The following is a 17,756-nucleotide window of genomic DNA, read 5'->3' as shown; positions in this document are numbered from 1 at the left end:
GGATGCTTTGAGTCCCTGCATGTCAGAATGGGGTTGAACTGGATGGCCTTAGGGTCTCTTCCAACTCTACCATTCTATGATCTACTTCTGAACAAAACTCACTTTAATTCCACACTTTAAGACAGTGGTGCCCAACTTTTGGTCCTCCAGGTGACTTCACATCCCCAATTCCTGACTGTTGGCCAAGGGGGCTTGGGCTTCTGGGAGTTGAGGTCTAAAACCCCTGGAGGACCAACGTTTGGGAATCCCTGTTTGAAGAGCTTTGCAGGAGGAGGAATTGGGACTAAAACTTCCAGAATCCTCTGTTCCAGTGATTGGCAGTGCTGGCTTAAGGATTTTGGGAGACTTAGTCCAAAAAGGTGTGATTACTAAGACCAACTGAAGGGGAAATCGGAAAGAAGAGGTGTGTGAACACATACTCTAACGTTTTAAAAAATTACCAAGAACGGCGTGTACTTTCCAAGTATTTCCACTATTCCACAAGTTGTTGTTTTTAGCCTGAAGCTCATTAGGAGATGTTGCTGTCAATGGTAAAGAAAGGGTTCCATGAGTCACGATAAATATTTCCCTCCCATTGGGGGAGGCTTTGAATTAATCACTACTTCTAATATTTCTTCAGGAGATATAGCAGTTGCCAGGCAGGTTCAACAAGAGACTAGATTCGTATCTATGTAACTGCCATGCTTTTTTGAACGCAGCCCAATAATTGTCATATTCAATATTTTAACAGTTGTGGGACTGCATTTAAAAGCAGAAACTCAAGGAATGGCACAGGGAAAGAGGTTTACTAAATTGATGGTTATACAGAGGTTTATACCACTCTTCCATTTTGGCAGTCCATGAAAGCTAACTAGAAGTGCAAGAAGAATATTGACAAATTGGAAAGTGCCCAGGATGATGAAAGGCCTGAAAACCAAGCCTTACGAGGAAGAGCTTAGGAAGCTGGGTATGTTTGGCTTGGAGAGGATAGAGAGGTGATATAATATGACCAAGCCCGTTTTATATATTCTATAGGGATGTCACATAGAAGATAAGAGAGAGAGCTTGCTTTAGAACACAAACCCCAATGGATTCAAATGAAAAGAGAAGAGATTCCACCTAAACAAGGAGAAAGAAAGGGGAAAGAAACCCCTTGAAAGCCTCCGTTGTGTGTTCCTGCTTGGCAGAAAGTTGGATTTCCCAACCACAGTTGGGTTTCCCAAAGAAAACATATAGGAAAGAACCTGAATATCCAAAAAGCGCCTGATAAATAAGTTATACCTTTATGGTGCTATCCTACCTTTGTTCCATGGCTCCCGCATCGCATAATGGTCTGAGTGTTGGACTAAGACTCTGGAAGATCAGGGTTCAAATTTCCACTCAGCCGTGGAAATCTACAGCATGACTTTGGGCAAACTACATTCTTGTAGCCTCAGAGGCAGGCAAAGATAGCAAATCTCTTCTGAACAAATCTTGCTGAGAAAATCATATATGTGTGTGTGTTAGAGCAGTGTAGTCACTTCAGTGTTGTATCAGGACCCTGGGTGACCATGGTAAGAATCCCGGCTCAACCATTAAAAATCCCAGTCTCTTGAGAAACCCTCCTCTGCATGAATCCGGCCAAGAAAATCTTAGAAGGCCAAATTTCAGAATTGACTTGAAGGTACCTAACAACTCAAGGTGGTATAAACATATGGTCCCCAAACAAGCCCAAATCTGCCTAGTTTTTCAACCAAGTTGCTGCCTGAATCTGCCTCCCCTTTGGAGCAGATCTTGGAAAAGTGCTTTTCATGGATTACAGCTCCTAAAGTGTCCCAACCGATTGGGAGACTCTGGGGGTTGTATTCCAAATATTTCCAAGCTCTCCCTAAGACCTATGCTTCTGAACATCCAAAGTAAGGTTTCATGATTCAGGGCTTTTCAACTGAACGCCAGTTTGAGAAAGAATAAAATGTCCTTTTTAAAGGCCTCCTCATTTTAACCCTCAGTAGGAGTCACCAAAAAGGATCAGGGAAGAAGAGGACAGGAAACATGATTCATGAGAAACAAGGACTGCATCACATCTTTCAGAGCCAATCACACAGACCACAGGAAAACCACAAGTTGGTGCTGAGCAAAGGAAGGAAGGAGCTAGAGACTTGTGAGATGTGTGGAGGAATTCTCCAAACACCTTACCCATGACGACACTGCATTAGACAACATGGCTTTGCAGTGAACAACGGAGATACCAGACTGGGCATGGACATGCAACACACAAACCAAATGCCCAGTATGAAATCTTTAGGATTTCTGGAGTTGTTGTTGTGTGTCTTCAAGTTGTTTCCAACATATGGCAACCTTAAAGCAAACTTATCATGGGGTTTTCTTGGCAAGATTTGACTAGAGCAGGTTTGCCATTGCCTTCCCCTGAGGCTGGGAAACCCCAGTGGGTTTCCTGGCCAAGCTAGGAATCGAATCCAAAGACACAGTCCAATGCTCAAATCACTATCCTATACTCTATAGTATACATGCTATAATCCCCGGCTGCATCTGCACTGCTGAAACAATCCAGTTTGACACCACTTTAACTGCCATGGTGCCATCCTACAGAATCCTGGGAACTGTAGTTTGTTGTGGCACCAGAGCTCTCTCGACAGAAAATTTAAAACACCTACAAACTGGATTATTTCTGCAGTGCAGATGCAGCTTTTATGTCAGGAAACAAAGCAGAAAACCAGTACTGTGCATAAAGGAAAATGCATCCATGGCAAGAATAGGTTAAGCACAGCGTGAGAGAATGGAATCCTGCTAAACTCTTTTTGACTGCTATGAAACTGTGAGAATGGGGATAAATGCTTCAAAAACCTCCAAGTTCCAATTTGCCTGTTTCAAAACATTTAGAAATCCCTCTAAAAATAAGTAAAATGTGGGGCTCTCTTCCCAATGAAAACCAGAAGGCCTTTCAGTGAAGAGAAAAGGTATTTAATTACAACATTCTCTGTTCGAAGAAGCAAACAAAGCGGCACATGCAATCTGTACCAGAACGCACAAAAGCCTTTTCGAACACTAAGCCTCTAACACCAGAGGTCTGTGGGTCCTTCTGGAGCATTCATGTGTGCCTGAACTCCAAGAGGAGTTGTTCCGACACCCTGGGATTAATCTCAGCATTAGCCACCTTGGATCAGTAGAAAACGCCCCCAGAATCAGCGTGAATAAATAAAACTAAACCCACCAGATCCCAGGAGGTTTAACGTCTCGAAGGTATGAAAACCAAACTCTTCGGCTACTTCTAAAATACTTTTCGGCATCATCTGTGGGAGATGCCAAACCTTTCCTGTTTCTCAGAGCTATCTATATACTTGGTCCATTTCAATATGCTGACCTGCAAACATTTATTGCCTGATAAGCCTGGATAGACCAGTTCCAGTACGCTCACTCACAGGATCAACAGACTACGGCAGCCGAGCCCAACTTTTAGGGTTTGACGCTATGGAAGAGATGCGAAAACATTTAAATCTGAACTGCGTTTCTGCTGGGTATTCTCCTTTAACCTGCAGCAGAAGATTACAAACTAAGCCACATATTGCAAAGTTACAAAAACCAAACTGAAACTAGAACTGAACCCCTCACTTTCTCATTCTATTCAACAAGACACTTACAAGGAGATACACCTTGCAAGGAACAACCAGGGGTAGTTTTGCCAGATCCTTCTTCTGAAATATAGCCTACAGCAGCCGCAGATTCGTTGGCAGTCTCCCATCGGAGGACCAACTAGAGCTGGGCTTCCATGATCAGATGGCATTTGGTGTCCTTAGGGTATGTAGGCATTGCCACAGATCAAAACACACACCTATCCTTACCTGCACATGTGTTTGTTATTCCTCTGTGTGCCAGTTGTTAGGGCCTGTGGCAAGAACATACAGAAATAAATTGACTGGGGAAAAAGGAAACCTCTCACGTAAATGAGTAGCAACACCCTGGAAAGGTTTGAAAATGCATACTCTATTAGCCAGTTGCTTAGTAAGTGCTGTACTGCTATCTAATGGGAAAGAGTTCTCTTCAAGTCCTGGAAGGCACAAGAACACAGGAGCCGAATGACACAAATATCACCATACTTTCAGATTAGAAGACTCTGCTGAGATTTTTTGCATCAACAGATTGTAGTCCAGCATGAATGCAATACGGCAAAAGCATCTTCCAACAGCCATTGATTGTTTTATGGCTTCAGCAAGTGTGCCACAAAACAATGTCAAACTAATAGACACTGCCAGTCTGGTCCACAGAACACACACAGAGAGAATCAATACCTTGGAAAGGTTTTACAGTCAGCCCTCCACATTTGCAGCTTTGACTTTTGTGGATCTGATTATTTGCGGTTTTGATTCCTATGTTCTCTCTAGGTCCTCCAGCGCAAGTCTGTCAGAAGCTGACCAAAGAACTGTTCTGGGAAACCTAGGTATTCCTAGAGAAAACACTTCTCTAAACAACTGTAGGTTCTCCAGCCATGATTCTATGATCAACGTTGGGTAATGTTCACCACAAAGTTGGACTGGAGGACCTGGAGATTCCCAGACAGGTGTTCTCTCAGGGAAAAAGAACAGTGTTTTCTTGTTTGTGGTTTTTCCCCATTCATGGGGGTCCTTCACCCCTAACCCCAGCAAATGTGGAGGCACCACTGTACTTCCATTGTACTGGCCAGTGGACAAGGCAAAAGCAGCTTGCAAGCGATGGAGCATATGTCTGGATCACCCATGCCCTGAATCACTCAGTTCTTTCATGAAAATACGCCTGGTATTTTACTTGTGCCACATGTATTTCCTGCCCTCCCCTCCTAGTTCTGAATAACAGGCTGAATAACTATATCTGACTGACAGGCTATAACCATCTTTATTGTAAAGGGGACTTTGTGTTGGCACTGAAATGCCAGGTAAGGGCAAACCATGCTGAATAATATCTGACTTCTTAATGGCTGAGGACCTACCTGTGCTATAGAAATAATCTGGTTCAACGCTGCTTCAACTGCCCCAGCTCAATGCTATGGAATTCTGGGAGTACTAGTTTGTTGTGGCACCAGAGTTGGCAGAGGTCCCCTAGGCAATCATGTCCAACCAGAAGGAACCCCAGACAGAATATCCCCAGTTGCTTCCTGAAGATGTCCAGAAAAGGAGACCCCGCCACCTCTCTAAGGCAGTGGTTCCATTGCCAAACCATTCTTACCATCAGGAAGTTCCTTCTAAAACTCAAATCGAACTCTATCCCCCTGTAACCTAAAACCATTAGACCTCGTCCTACCCTTTGAGGCATCAGAGAACGAAGCTGCACCCTCCTCTTTGTGACAGATGTTCAGATATTTAAAGAGCGCAACCACGTCACCTCTCAGTCCTCTCCTCACCAGGCTCAGCACACCCAGCTTCTGCAACCTTTCCTCCTGTGTTTTGTTCTCCATCCCTATTATTGTGTTTCTTGCCCTACTCTGAGCCCATCTTATACCCTTCTTAAAGCGAGGCACCCAGTACTCTATCTCCATCTACAACCATTCAACATGCATTTGACTTAAGCGGGTGCTTCGGTTTACTCTGAAGCAGAGGAGAAATCGTGTTTCCAGGAGGCATCCATTCTCTGTCCATTTGCCAAATGTCACTTTCTATAAACTCTTTTCTGGAAGGAAGAGCACATTCCTCCTTCTCCCTCAGATCAAGTGCTTTATCAAGAGCAGCTCTGCAAATGCCCTTACTGCCGAGAAAACGTCTTAGGTTTCCGCATGTACCGAGCCATCTGGAGGCGACCAGGCTGGGGGGAGTTTGAATATGCTAAGCCAATGATGGTTGTTATATTAATTAAAAATGGGGGAAGGTTTCCCAGCAATTACTAAAGTGCTTAAGAATGCAGGAGACGCTTCAGCTGAAAGCAGATAGCAAGGAAACACAAGGGGAGCAGTGATTCCCAAACATTAGCCCTCCAGATGTTTTGGACCAACAAAGGCACTGCCTTAGCTTTTCTAGGACAGGAGATGCTGAAAGGCTAGAAGACTGAAACATAGCCGCTCAGTAAAAATCAAATAAGATTCTGATTCCTATTCAGGTGGCAAATGTTTCAAAGCTCATTCAAATCAGCAAAAGCAATAGGACCACTGACTAAAAATAAAACCCCAATATAATACCACACACAGTTTGCATTTTATAAGTGAAAATATGTCAGCGCAGATGTCTCCCTCGTCTCACGTTGTGAACAGAACATTTTGGAACAGAAATACCTGGATGCAAGTCCTTTTAAGGCTTCTGTTCACAAGAACTGGATGCATCTGACTGAAGGCCCTATTAGGAAAGGCAGAGAGAAACAGCATCAAGGCTTACCTGCTTTATTCCCCAGGATCATAAAAGCTATTTCTGCACTATTTCTGAGCTGGGAATTGAAAGAGAGCCATGCTATCCAAAGGACTCCAGCCAGCGGGATACTGCATTGGTTTGCTTCAAGATTCTGCCTACTCACATTCGTATTAAGAGAAGAAAGAGCACATAAAGCCAATCGCCCTAGGTTTTCTATTTACTCATGAGAACCGTTCACATTCTGTAATCATGGATTTGGAGAGCCAATCATTTCCCGCTGAATCGTGACAATCCACACAAACTATTCCCCAACCTTTCAGCCTCAAAAATTAGGCCGAGGAAACAGTAAGAACCATTAATGGGGATAGCAACGTAAAAAGAAAAGCCTCCCAAAATCACATATATATTGTTGTCTTTGGAAAGAAATAATAAACTGCTGGGGCTATCAGTCGTTCCCTCAGCTGCTAAAGTCATTGGGGCCTGGGAGTTGCCCTGCAAAAACCCAAGGCCTTTTCAAATGCTTTAAACAGTTTTAAAAGGAATTAAACTGTGATTGATTCAACAGTTATGCAAGCAGGGAAGAAAAACACTGGCAAGGAGGGAAGGATGCTTGCTATTTCTGCTCACCCTCAATGGCAGAAGCATGAAAACCAGTCACTACCCCATTAAGTTGGCTTTTTAAAAACAAAGCTTGAGAGCCTGCAACAGGTTTTGGAGAAGCAATAGAAACTATGGGGCCAATCGAGTCCCGAAGCCCTTTAAGACTCCTCCGAGGGCAGATATCCTGAACACACATTCCTTCCTCGGCCTGTTTTCTTTCCCCCATTGGGATTTACTGAAGAACAGGCCTAGTTAGGACTGGAATTTAAAAAGAGAAAGAGAACAGCATAGCATTCTCTTGCTTTCCACAAACACTTCAACCGGCAGTAAAGTCCTCAGCCAGGGACTGGATTAATGTGCAGAAGGAGGAAAAGATAGACTACAGGCCCTTTTCACAGCTACAGTACTGTGATTCTCCTTTATCCGTCATGTCTGTATCCTATGGGATCCTGGGATCCATAGTTTGGAAAGGAACTAGAAATGCTCTCCAGCAGAGAGAACTGTAAGCCTTTCACCTAAACTGCAAATCCCCAGAGACCAAAGGAGGAGGATGGTTTCAAGTGCTGTGCAGTCAGCCCTCCGTATCTGTGAGTCTTTAGCCACAGATTGAAGCACCCACGGCTTTGAATTGTTGTTTTAAATATATAAATTCCAAACAGCAAACCTTTATTTTGCCATTTTACACAAAAGACACTATTTTACTAGGCCATAAGGAGACTTGAGCATGGGTTTTGGTATCCATTGAAGGTCCTGGAGCCAAACCCCAGCGGATATCAAGGGCCCACTGTAGTAATAACAACAACAACAACAACAACCCCATTGGATTTGCTGCCCTCCATTATGTTGGTTAACTGAAAATCTCCTATCACTCCATTTCTGTATTGCCACTGACGAAGAATAATGGAATTCGCAGTCCAACACTATCTAGTTTATTCTACGATTCCTGCCTCTGGGTTACAAAGCCTTCCAAATCATATGTTTTTCCTCTTTGGAAAGAAATAATAAACTGCTGAAGCTGTCAGTCGCTCCCTCAGCTAAAGTACATTGGTGGGATAACTACTTTTGCTGTCAATCTTGTTTACGTGACGTCCATCCAATCCTAATGTAGGCAACCCTCTTCTAGGGCTTTCTTGGCAAGGATTTATTATTCAGGGATGTGCCATTGCCTTCCTCTGAGGCTGAGAGAATGTGACACAGCAAAGGTCAAACAGTGGCTTTCCAAGGCCGAGAGGGATCTGAACCTTAATCTCCTGAAGCCCTAGTCCAACACTAACTACTATATAACACTGCCTTTATACAGCAAGGATTTTCAAGAATGTTGTAGACTCCATAAGAATGACGTTGCAAGACCTGTTAATACCCTGGTTAAAAAACCCTCATAGTGCCTCTTGCAGAAGCTCATCAAGGCCCCAGCCCTACAAGTGGCTCATGCCATTAAACAAACTGAGTCTTGATAGTGTTTATCCATACACGCATCTGGAGAAGGAGGCTCAAGTCTACAAAAACTCATGCTGCCAACTCCTTCCTTTCAGTTAGTCTCACAGGTGCTACAAGATCCCTTTGCATGCTGGTTTTCCAGACTAAGATGGCTATGTCTTTGAATTTTTATAGGCTTGGGGACATCATATTTATAACTATTTATTTAGAGTATGGGAGAGACACCATTCGCATGACCAAGCCAACTAACCTCACGGAGCAAAGACAACCAAAGGAACCAAACCCAGTGTACTCGATTTGTCAGTCGGATGCAGAAAACTACTTGGTTCGGGTTGCATTACCAGCAAACACAAGAGCAATGTAATGGTATCAACACATGCTGGAGATCCACCCCCCACCACCAAAAAACAACATATTCATGTCTACAAGTCAGTACTTGAAAATCCTTCTGCCTCGCTTGGCTGACTCCCCTTGATCCTTGGTCTCTGTCAGGGGGGCTCTGCGTGAAAATGACATGCAAGACATCTGTTAAGATCAGAAGGAAAAGGTAATCTGAGAGCATGTCAGTAAATAACTCTGCTGGGGAATACATCTGTTTCAATGGGGAATCCCCCTTTGGGCTGCCATCCCTACACAAACTCATCTGGGAGTAAGCCTCATGTAACTCAGCAGGGATTACTTCTGGGTAGATACAGGGATAAGATTGCAATGTTAAGAAACAATGTCATTACAGAATGTTTGTCAGCTCCAATTGGTTTCTAGCATCACAGAATCACAGAGTTGGAGGAGACCACAAGCGCTGTCCAGTCCAACCTTCTGCCATGCAGGAAGACACAATCTAGCAGTCTGTGTTTCCAAAATACTGTCGGCATGTGCCTTCAAGTCATTTCCGAGTTACAGCAGCCCTAAGGTGGACCTAGCATAGGGCTGACTTGCCAATGCACCTTTTTAAAGGAATCTCCAGGCCCTCCAGTAAAACTCTATGGTCAACATCTGCCAGACGTTGGAGACAGAATCATGCTGGAGGACCTATGAATGCCTAGAGAAGTGTTCTGTCTAGGAACGTCTAGGTTCTCCAGCGCAACTCTATAGTCAAATTCTGCCTCTATTCTGTTAAACGCGATCCCTGTGTCCTCCAGAGACAGAATCATTTCCAAACATCTCTCACACCTGGCAGGTTTTTTTAAGAGGATGAACTAAAGCAAGACCCCAAATTCAATGAAAACCCAACATGCTTGAATGGAGGAGGAATTAGAAAGGCATTCAGCTTAACGATGCTTACAATGCAAGCAAGGATGCCAGAAAGAAAGACAGAGAGAGAGAGAGATCGGTGCACAAACCTTACAATTTCGTTTCATCAAATATAGGCTAGACAGACGTGGGAAATGCGCTATCTTTTCCGCTACCAACCACTGTCCCGACGTTGCCAAGATAAGCCTCACGACTGGCTTCTCAGGAAAAACATGCCTAGGAGACTTCACTGCTATGGAATGAAGGAGGAACGGCCGCCGTCAACAAAGATGACTTAGAAAGCTGGTGTTCATTTCCAGGTTGCGATTACACACCCAGCGCAGAATATTCTCAACACCTACGCACCCGCTGAGAAGCAACGCCTTCGCCAAGCGGGCAGAACGCCCCTGTGCCCAGGCAACAACAGTGTGCGTGTTGCTCACATGCCACAGCTATTCATAGTGCGGCCCAGGCACTTCAGGTGTGGGCCTCTCAACATCATTCACAAACCCACAACTCCCCTTTCTTTAAGAAGATAAAAGTAGTCAACCCTTCATGTTTGCGGTTCTGACTTCGGCGGATTTGATCATTCACGGATATGATTCACATCTTCTCTCTAGGAGTCCTTAGTTCCCCCAGAGCAACTCTATGGCCAACATCTTCCAAAGGTTGCGCTGAAGGACACAGAGATTCCTAGAGAAGACTTCTCTTGGCATTTGTAGGTCCTCCAGCGCAATTCCATGGTCCACTTCTGGCAGATGTTGGCCATAGAGTTGCACTTGAAGGCCTTAGCGATTCCTAGAGAAGACTTCTCTAGGCATCTGTAGGTCCTCCAGCGCAATTCCATGGTCCACTTCTGGCAGATGTTGGCCATAGAGGCATTTGTAAACAAGGTATGAATATGCTATGAAATAAGGCATGAACTTGGCTCAAAACATGTTGTGAAATATGGTTTAGCTTTTTGTTAAGGATAATGATATGTGTATGCCATGGACATACACATATACAGAAAAGTCCCAGAAACGATTGAGAACAAATACGAAGGCGTTCAACCCTGAAGAAATAAGATGTTCATAGTAATAAAAATTGATCTTAAAGTCTAAAACACAGGCGAACAACGCCCCACAAGACCCAGCATGACCCATCATCCACCCACCCAAAGCAATACCAGTCTTCCACTGTTCAGCTTCACACAATCCACTTAACCAACCTCAACTTCCCAGTTCTCCAACTGGGATAAAACCCCACGGGACCCATACAATGTACCTCCCCGACCCCTCCATCTTCTTCTCTCCTTTTGGGGTTCCCCCTTTTCAGACGCCCCACGACTTCTCCCTCTTGATTCAAGACATTTGTGCTGCCTTTTGCATGGATTTCCATGGGTTTTTAAGAAGCAAGACCACTGAAACACCTGATGCGCTCGAAAGGCAAAAGAGAGGAGCCAAGCATCTTCTTTGAAAACCCTCCGATTGCGTTTGTGAGCCTTTTGGCGAAAGGGCTTTTAAAGGGACTGGTGTAAGAATCACTTACATCCTAAATCTCCAACAGTTTGTATGCAAAAGACCCTCAGAATGAGCAATGTATTCCTAGAGAAGGAGGCAAACCATTCACACAAAGACACACCTTGAAGAGACATGCGATATCTGAAGTGCAGTGATTCAATGGGACCCAGGAACAAAAGCAAAGACAGGAGGCTGCCAAGTGTCACTGAATAAATATGAACCCACCCCTCCATTTTGGGTTCTCCCATGAAAAGGGGCCTTTTCCCCCTTCTCAAACCCCCAAACCGAAAGGAAGGCTCCCTTCCTCCACCCAGGAAGAGACCCCCCCAAAAAAATCCTCACCCCAACCCCCAAAATATAATCAATGGTAATAACAACAACAATAATAATAATTGATAAACCAAACAGTGGCCTTTTCCAACCAAGGAAGCAGCCCACCCCCATTTTGCCCACAGACACCCCCCAAATAATTCCATTGTGGGGGTGTCCCTTCTTTCTTTCTCCCCCCCCAAAAACGGGGTGTGACCCATTAAAAAGGGGTCTTTCCCCCCTTTCTGTCCCCCAAAACGAAGTGAGGGTTCCCTCCCAGCAAGAGACCCCCCAAAAAACCCCAAACATTCCCCACTGAGACCCCCCAAATCCCCCTAAAATACAATCCATAATAACAATAATAGTAATAACAATAAACCAATAAATCATAAACCTTTTCCAACCAAGGAAGGAGCCCACCCCCATTTTAACCACAGACCCCCCCCAGATAATTCCATTTTGGGGCTCCCCCTCTTTCTTGCCCCCCAAAAAAGGGGTCTCAGGCGTTAAAAGGGGGTCTTTTTCTCCCTCTCTGCCCCCAAAGCCATGCCAGGGCCCCCTCCCCGCTCTCCGGCCCCATATTCGGGGGCTGGACGCCCACCTGCTGCTCCGGAGCGACTCCGGCGTCGCGAACCGGGTTTGACACCCGACGCCCACCAGGCGCCATCCAACATGGCCGACGCACGCAGAAAGAGCAGAGGCAGAGGAGGGGCGGGAGCGCGCACGTACGCGGGTACGTACTCGCGCGAGAACGCGCGCGCCGGGCTCTGCTGGAGCGAGGCAGAGAGAAAGGGCGCATGCGCAAAGAGGAGTCCTGACTCCTTCCCTTCCTTGAAGGAAAGAACGATAAACAGAGAGGGAAAGAAAGGAGCGCCTCTGCGCATGCGCAGTCCCCCTGACAGACAAACCCACCTCACGCACACTATCGTTGTGTTTTGTCTTAATTACGTATACTGAACTGTCATGGCTTATGGCTTTTAGCCACACACAAACTGTGTGTCTGCCAATGTTCCAAAACACTATACACTCCTCCCTCCACATTCACCATCATTAAGGGCACAGCAGGGCCCCCCGTGGATGTGGAAAATCCACACATAATAAAAACACTTACGGTTTTTTACCTCAGAAAAGACCTCTCTAGGAATCTCTAGGTCCTCCAGGGCAACTCTGTGGTCGACATCTGACAGACATTGACCATAGAATTGACCATAGAGTTGCGCCGGAGAAACAAATGCCTAGTGGAGCGTTCTCTCTAGGAATCTCTAGGTCCTCCAGGGCAACTCTGTGGTCGACATCTGACAGACATTGACCATAGAGTTGACCATAGAGTTGCGCTGGAGAAACAAATGCCTAGTGGAGCGTTCTCTCTAGGAATCTCTAGGTTCTCCAGGGCAACTCTGTGGTCGACATCTGACAGACATTGACCATAGAGTTGACCATAGAGTTGCGCTGGAGAAACAAATGCCTAGTGGAGCGTTCTCTCTAGGAATCTCTAGGTCCTCCAGGGCAACTCTGTGGTCGACATCTGACAGACATTGACCATAGAGTTGACCATAGAGTTGCGCTGGAGAAACAAATGCCTAGTGGAGCGTTCTCTCTAGGAATCTCTAGGTCCTCCAGGGCAACTCTGTGGTCGACATCTGACAGACATTGACCATAGAATTGACCATAGAGTTGCGCTGGAGAAACAAATGCCTAGTGGAGCGTTCTCTCTAGGAATCTCTAGGTCCTCCAGGGCAACTCTGTGGTCGACATCTGACAGACATTGACCATAGAATTGACCATAGAGTTGCGCTGGAGAAACAAATGCCTAGTGGAGCGTTCTCTCTAGGAATCTCTAGGTCCTCCAGGGCAACTCTGTGGTCGACATCTGACAGACATTGACCATAGAGTTGACCATAGAGTTGCGCTGGAGAAACAAATGCCTAGTGGAGTATTCTCTCTAGGAATCTCTAGGTCTTCCAGGGCAACTCTGTGGTCGACATCTGACAGACATTGACCATAGAGTTGCGCTGTAAGAAAAACAAATGACTAGTGGAGCGTTCTCTTGAGGAACCTCTAGGTCCTTTGGTGCAGCTTTTGGTTAAAGTTGACCATAGAGTTGCGCTGGAGGACCTAGATATGCCTAGAGAGAACATATTAAGAAAATCCGTGAATAATCAAATCCGCCAAAGTCAAAGCCACAAATGCGGAGGGATATGTGTATATCCCAAAATTCTGGTTGGTGAAGGAAAAACAAAACACATATTCAGGCTCTTTCGTACAATGTTTCGCCAGCATAGATGCTGGTGAAACGTCAGGAACAAGCTCTCCTAAAACATGTCCCCATAGCCCAAAAAACCCACAAAAGACTATGGATGCCGGCCACGAAAGCCTTCGACTTCACACTACACACACTTCAACACTATCTGGCCCCATCCTCATAAGGTGCCCTACATTAATCTATTCCCCTCACCCCAGTCTAGTCCCATCGCAAAACTGGATCTGCCGGTTCATCTCCATGCGCAAAACCAGTTTCCTATGCCTTTGTGCACTACCAGCCAACTATTGTTAAAACTGGACCTGCAACTTCATTTCCATACACAAAGGATTTGCCCTCTGAAGTGACATCTTCACATACCAATAGCATATATATATATATATATATATATGTCTGTGCCTGGCTTCTACTCCACTAAATGCATCTGAGGAAGTTAACATAAGTGTAAGAAAGCTCATGCTGCCAACTTTTATTCAGTTAATCTCAAAGATGCTGCAAGATCATTCTCTACATACTGATTTTACAGACTAACATGGCTGTATCTTTGAATGTGTATTCCATATTCTCTCCAAATACATATGAGAAAGTAGACTTAAGTCTAGCGAAGCCCGTGCTGCCAACTTCTTTCTCTCAGTGAGTCTCAAAGGTGCTACAAGATCTCTCTATATATTATTATTATTGCATCTAAATTCATCTCAGGAAGTAGACTTTGCTCACTAATGACCATCATTGAAACTGGACCTGCAACTTCATCTCCATTATACACAAAGGATTTGTCATTTGAATTGACATCTTCACAAACATTGGTGGTCTTGGCCAGTTGTAGATATGGATTTGACAGTCAAATATTGACAAAGAGTGGCAAGCGCATGATGTTTTCATGGCCTCTGCGACATCTTTGCTGCCTCCTGCCACAATGAATCAAGTCAAAGCATCCCTTTGTGTATTTTACTTTCTTTCTTTCCTTCTCTCCTTTTTTCCCCTCCAAAAGTGATGCAGAGATGTGATCCACGGTCTTTTTTTTTTTAAGGCCATTAACGGCATTCTTGGAATGCATGACTTAACCTATGTCCTACGTAAAGCATTGTCCTACATGACCGCACTGCTTGGGAATTCGGGAAACAATAAAGGGCCGTTGGGAAGCATTGTTTTTCCCCAGGGAAAGGGCAGCGTATGGAGACCTCGGATGCAAAAGGCCGACCCAATTCCACGCCAATTTCAGGAGCAATTGTCTGCCCTTCCGCAGCTTCCAAATTAGGCTCTCAAGACATGTCCTCCTTTTCCCAGACGTGTCCTACATTCCAGCCTTCTGTCCAGGAGGAATTTCAAAATGTCATCCATTCGGACCCTGTCTAAGGTCTAAAACACACTGCAGAAATAATCCTATTTGAGAGCGCTTTCCCTGTTAACTGCATTATTTCTACAGTGCAGATGCAACCTGAGACCCTCCCCAACCTACAAATATGAAGAGTCTGTAAGATGGGGCCATGCCAGTTAAAGTGGCATCAAACCACATTATTTTTGCAGTGCCAGTGCAACCCAAAACCTTCTCCCCAGCCTACAAGCCCCCAAGATCCTGTCTGATGGATCCATGTCAGTTAAATTGGCATCAAACCACATTATTTCTACATTATAGATCCAACCCGAGCCGAGACCTTCTCCTCAACCTACAAATCCAAAGGGTCTGTAAAATGGAGCCATGCCAGTTAAAGTGGCATCAAACTGCATTATTTCTACAGTGTAAATGTAACCCAAGAGCTTCTCCCAACCAAAAAATCCCAGGATTCTGTAAGATGAAGCCATGGCAATTCAAGTGGCATCAAACTGCATTATTTCTGCAGTATAGATGCATCTTTTTGATGCTACAGATCCTATCCAGACCTGCCCTAAATTTGGTGGGGGGGAAAGACTCTGGAGCCAGGAGGTCTAGTGTACCTTGGCCAAGAGCCATGGATTAAAGGATGGATTTGGGGATTTTCATATTATGGCAACCAGTGGGTCTGTGCATCTCAATTTCCTTGGCCTAATGAAGACCTCAGGAGGAGGTCTGTGCTTTTGGGGCAGTCGAGGGCTGGCCAACGCACAAGTCGAAGAAAGAAAGTCTACCGTTCCACCTTTGCGGAACGAACCAACCGGCTTAACGCAAACTAATAAGCTCCAAAACCCACAAAGCTTTCCTAATGAGCTGATCCTCCGGCCATATGGCAGCGCAGGCCTGGAACAGCTGTAAAAATAACAATAAAGTGAAATAAAATAGCCTCCAAGCAAACAGTGTTTCTGCCACAAAGCAAAGACTTTCCTGATTCAGGCAGGCTTTAAACATTTTAAGTACGGAGCAGTAGTAGCATGTGCATGTGCTTTTAAAGCAGTGCGCTGTGCTCACTAATCTTTTCTTCAAATTACATTTAAATATGTTAAAAGTGTTTTTAGTAATGTTTTTAAAATCATATTCTTAGCTCAATCTTTTGTTTAAACTATTGTCAGCCGCCTTGAACCTCATCTTGGAAGAAAGGTGGGATATAAAGCCTTGGGGTTGTCATAAGTTGGAAACGACTTTATGGCACACAACAACAACAAACAAACCTTACACTAAAGAGAAAACATAAGCAACATCCAAAAATTGCCAAAGCTTCCTATAAGCCAGCGGTTCCCAAACTTTGGTCCTCCAAATGCTTTGGACTTCATCTCCCAGGAGCCCCAGCCAGCTTGGCCAACAGTCAGGAATTCTGGGAGATGAAGTCCAAAACATCTGGAGGACCAAAGTTTGGGAACAAGTCATATAAGCTAAGGAGTATCACCCAGGATGCTAGGAAAGAGTCGCCAAAGTGATCAGCATCATGGAAAAACGGAGACAAATCATCCGCATACAAAGTTATTCTGGTTCCTGTACAGCTGGCGAAATTCATGGGTGACTGGTTGCATTTTAAGGCACAGGAGCAAAGACAGCCAGAGGAAGTTGGCAATCGTTGGCTTGGGTATCTCCTCAAATGCACAAAGCACAAAGCTATTCATTTCATGGGCCTTTGCCAGGATCCAGGGAGGGATATTCTGTACCTGTCATTGCCGTCGGTGTGCGCCAGACCAGTTAATAGTTCTCATTAAGAGTGGAAATTGTTAGTTATGACTTGATGGGCCAGTGAATTTGGGAAGAAGGAAAATAAAAAGATTTATTCCACTTCTACTGTCAGCAACACAAGGACAAAGACACCTTCCACGATCCATTTTAAATTAGCGACGGCCGAGAAGCCAAAAATCGATTTGCGCAACCTGAAGAGGTCAAGCCGATGCTTTCCTTTCGCTTCATTTTTCATGCACTCCAGAATTTTAAAAGATGAGGAATGCCTCCCAGGTGATATAGACTCTATTTCAGAGGAAGGCACTGGCAAAACTACCTCTGAGGATGCCTTGCCTATGAAAACCCTGTGGAAAATTCACAAGGTTGCCATAAAAATCGACAACTGACTTGCAGGTACATATAGATATAGTCTATACACACACAGAGTTTTCCATTCTCTCAATCACCGGCAGTGGAAGACATCTGCCCTCTTGTGTCCAAAATGAGGTCTAGAAATGATGGCTGCACAATGAATCCACTTTGGAACCACTTTAGCTGCCAAGGCTCAGTGACATGGATTTGTGGGGTTTGTAGCTTTGTGAGATATATAGCCTTCTCTGCAAACTGAAAATCCCAGGATTCCATAGGATGGAGCCTTTGCTTGATGCAGAAGCCGGCGAGCGTCGAAAGCTTGCATTGTGTATTTTGTGCATTTTGGTGGATCCCTGTTTTGTGGATTTTGGATACTATTGTCCTTTGCTATATGGCCAACGTGGCTACCCCTGAATATGACATTATTTACATGTTCATAATTTCGGCGTAGCAGCTTGAGCATTGGACTGCGTCTCAGGAGACCAAGGGTTCGATTCCCAGCTTGGCCATGAAACCGACTGGGAAACCTTGGGCAAGTCACACTCTCTCAGCCTCAGGGGAAAGCAATAAGGTCACATACATAAGTTGGAAACGACTTGAAAGCACAGCAATTTTAGCAAGGGTTTTAATTATTATTTTTCCTGTGTTGCTTTCACTCCCAGTTTTGGAGCAATGGCGGGATAAACATGAATTCATCATCATCATCA

At 44.8% G+C, this 17,756-nt stretch overlaps 1 protein-coding gene across 3 annotated transcripts in view; it reads right to left on the bottom strand.

The window, feature by feature from the left end:
• EPN2 (epsin 2) overlaps nt 1-12,043 on the bottom strand; it is a 37,138-nt gene extending 25,095 nt beyond the window's left edge. For 2 of the 3 annotated variants that reach the window (XM_089477033.1, XM_089477035.1), the window contains exon 1: nt 11,964-12,043. The gene's annotated coding sequence lies outside the window, so the exon portion shown is untranslated. The remainder of the gene's footprint in view (nt 1-11,963) is intronic. The other variant, XM_089477034.1, reaches the window with a different exon arrangement.
• Nucleotides 12,044-17,756: the final 5,713 nt, after the last annotated feature.

The sequence above is a fragment of the Sceloporus occidentalis genome, unplaced genomic scaffold (genome assembly GCF_023333645.1).
Source record: "Sceloporus occidentalis isolate IW3139 unplaced genomic scaffold, rSceOcc1.0.p SCAF_10, whole genome shotgun sequence".
NCBI classification, from domain to species: domain Eukaryota; kingdom Metazoa; phylum Chordata; class Lepidosauria; order Squamata; family Phrynosomatidae; genus Sceloporus; species Sceloporus occidentalis.
This window is presented reverse-complemented; position numbering and strand designations above follow the sequence as displayed.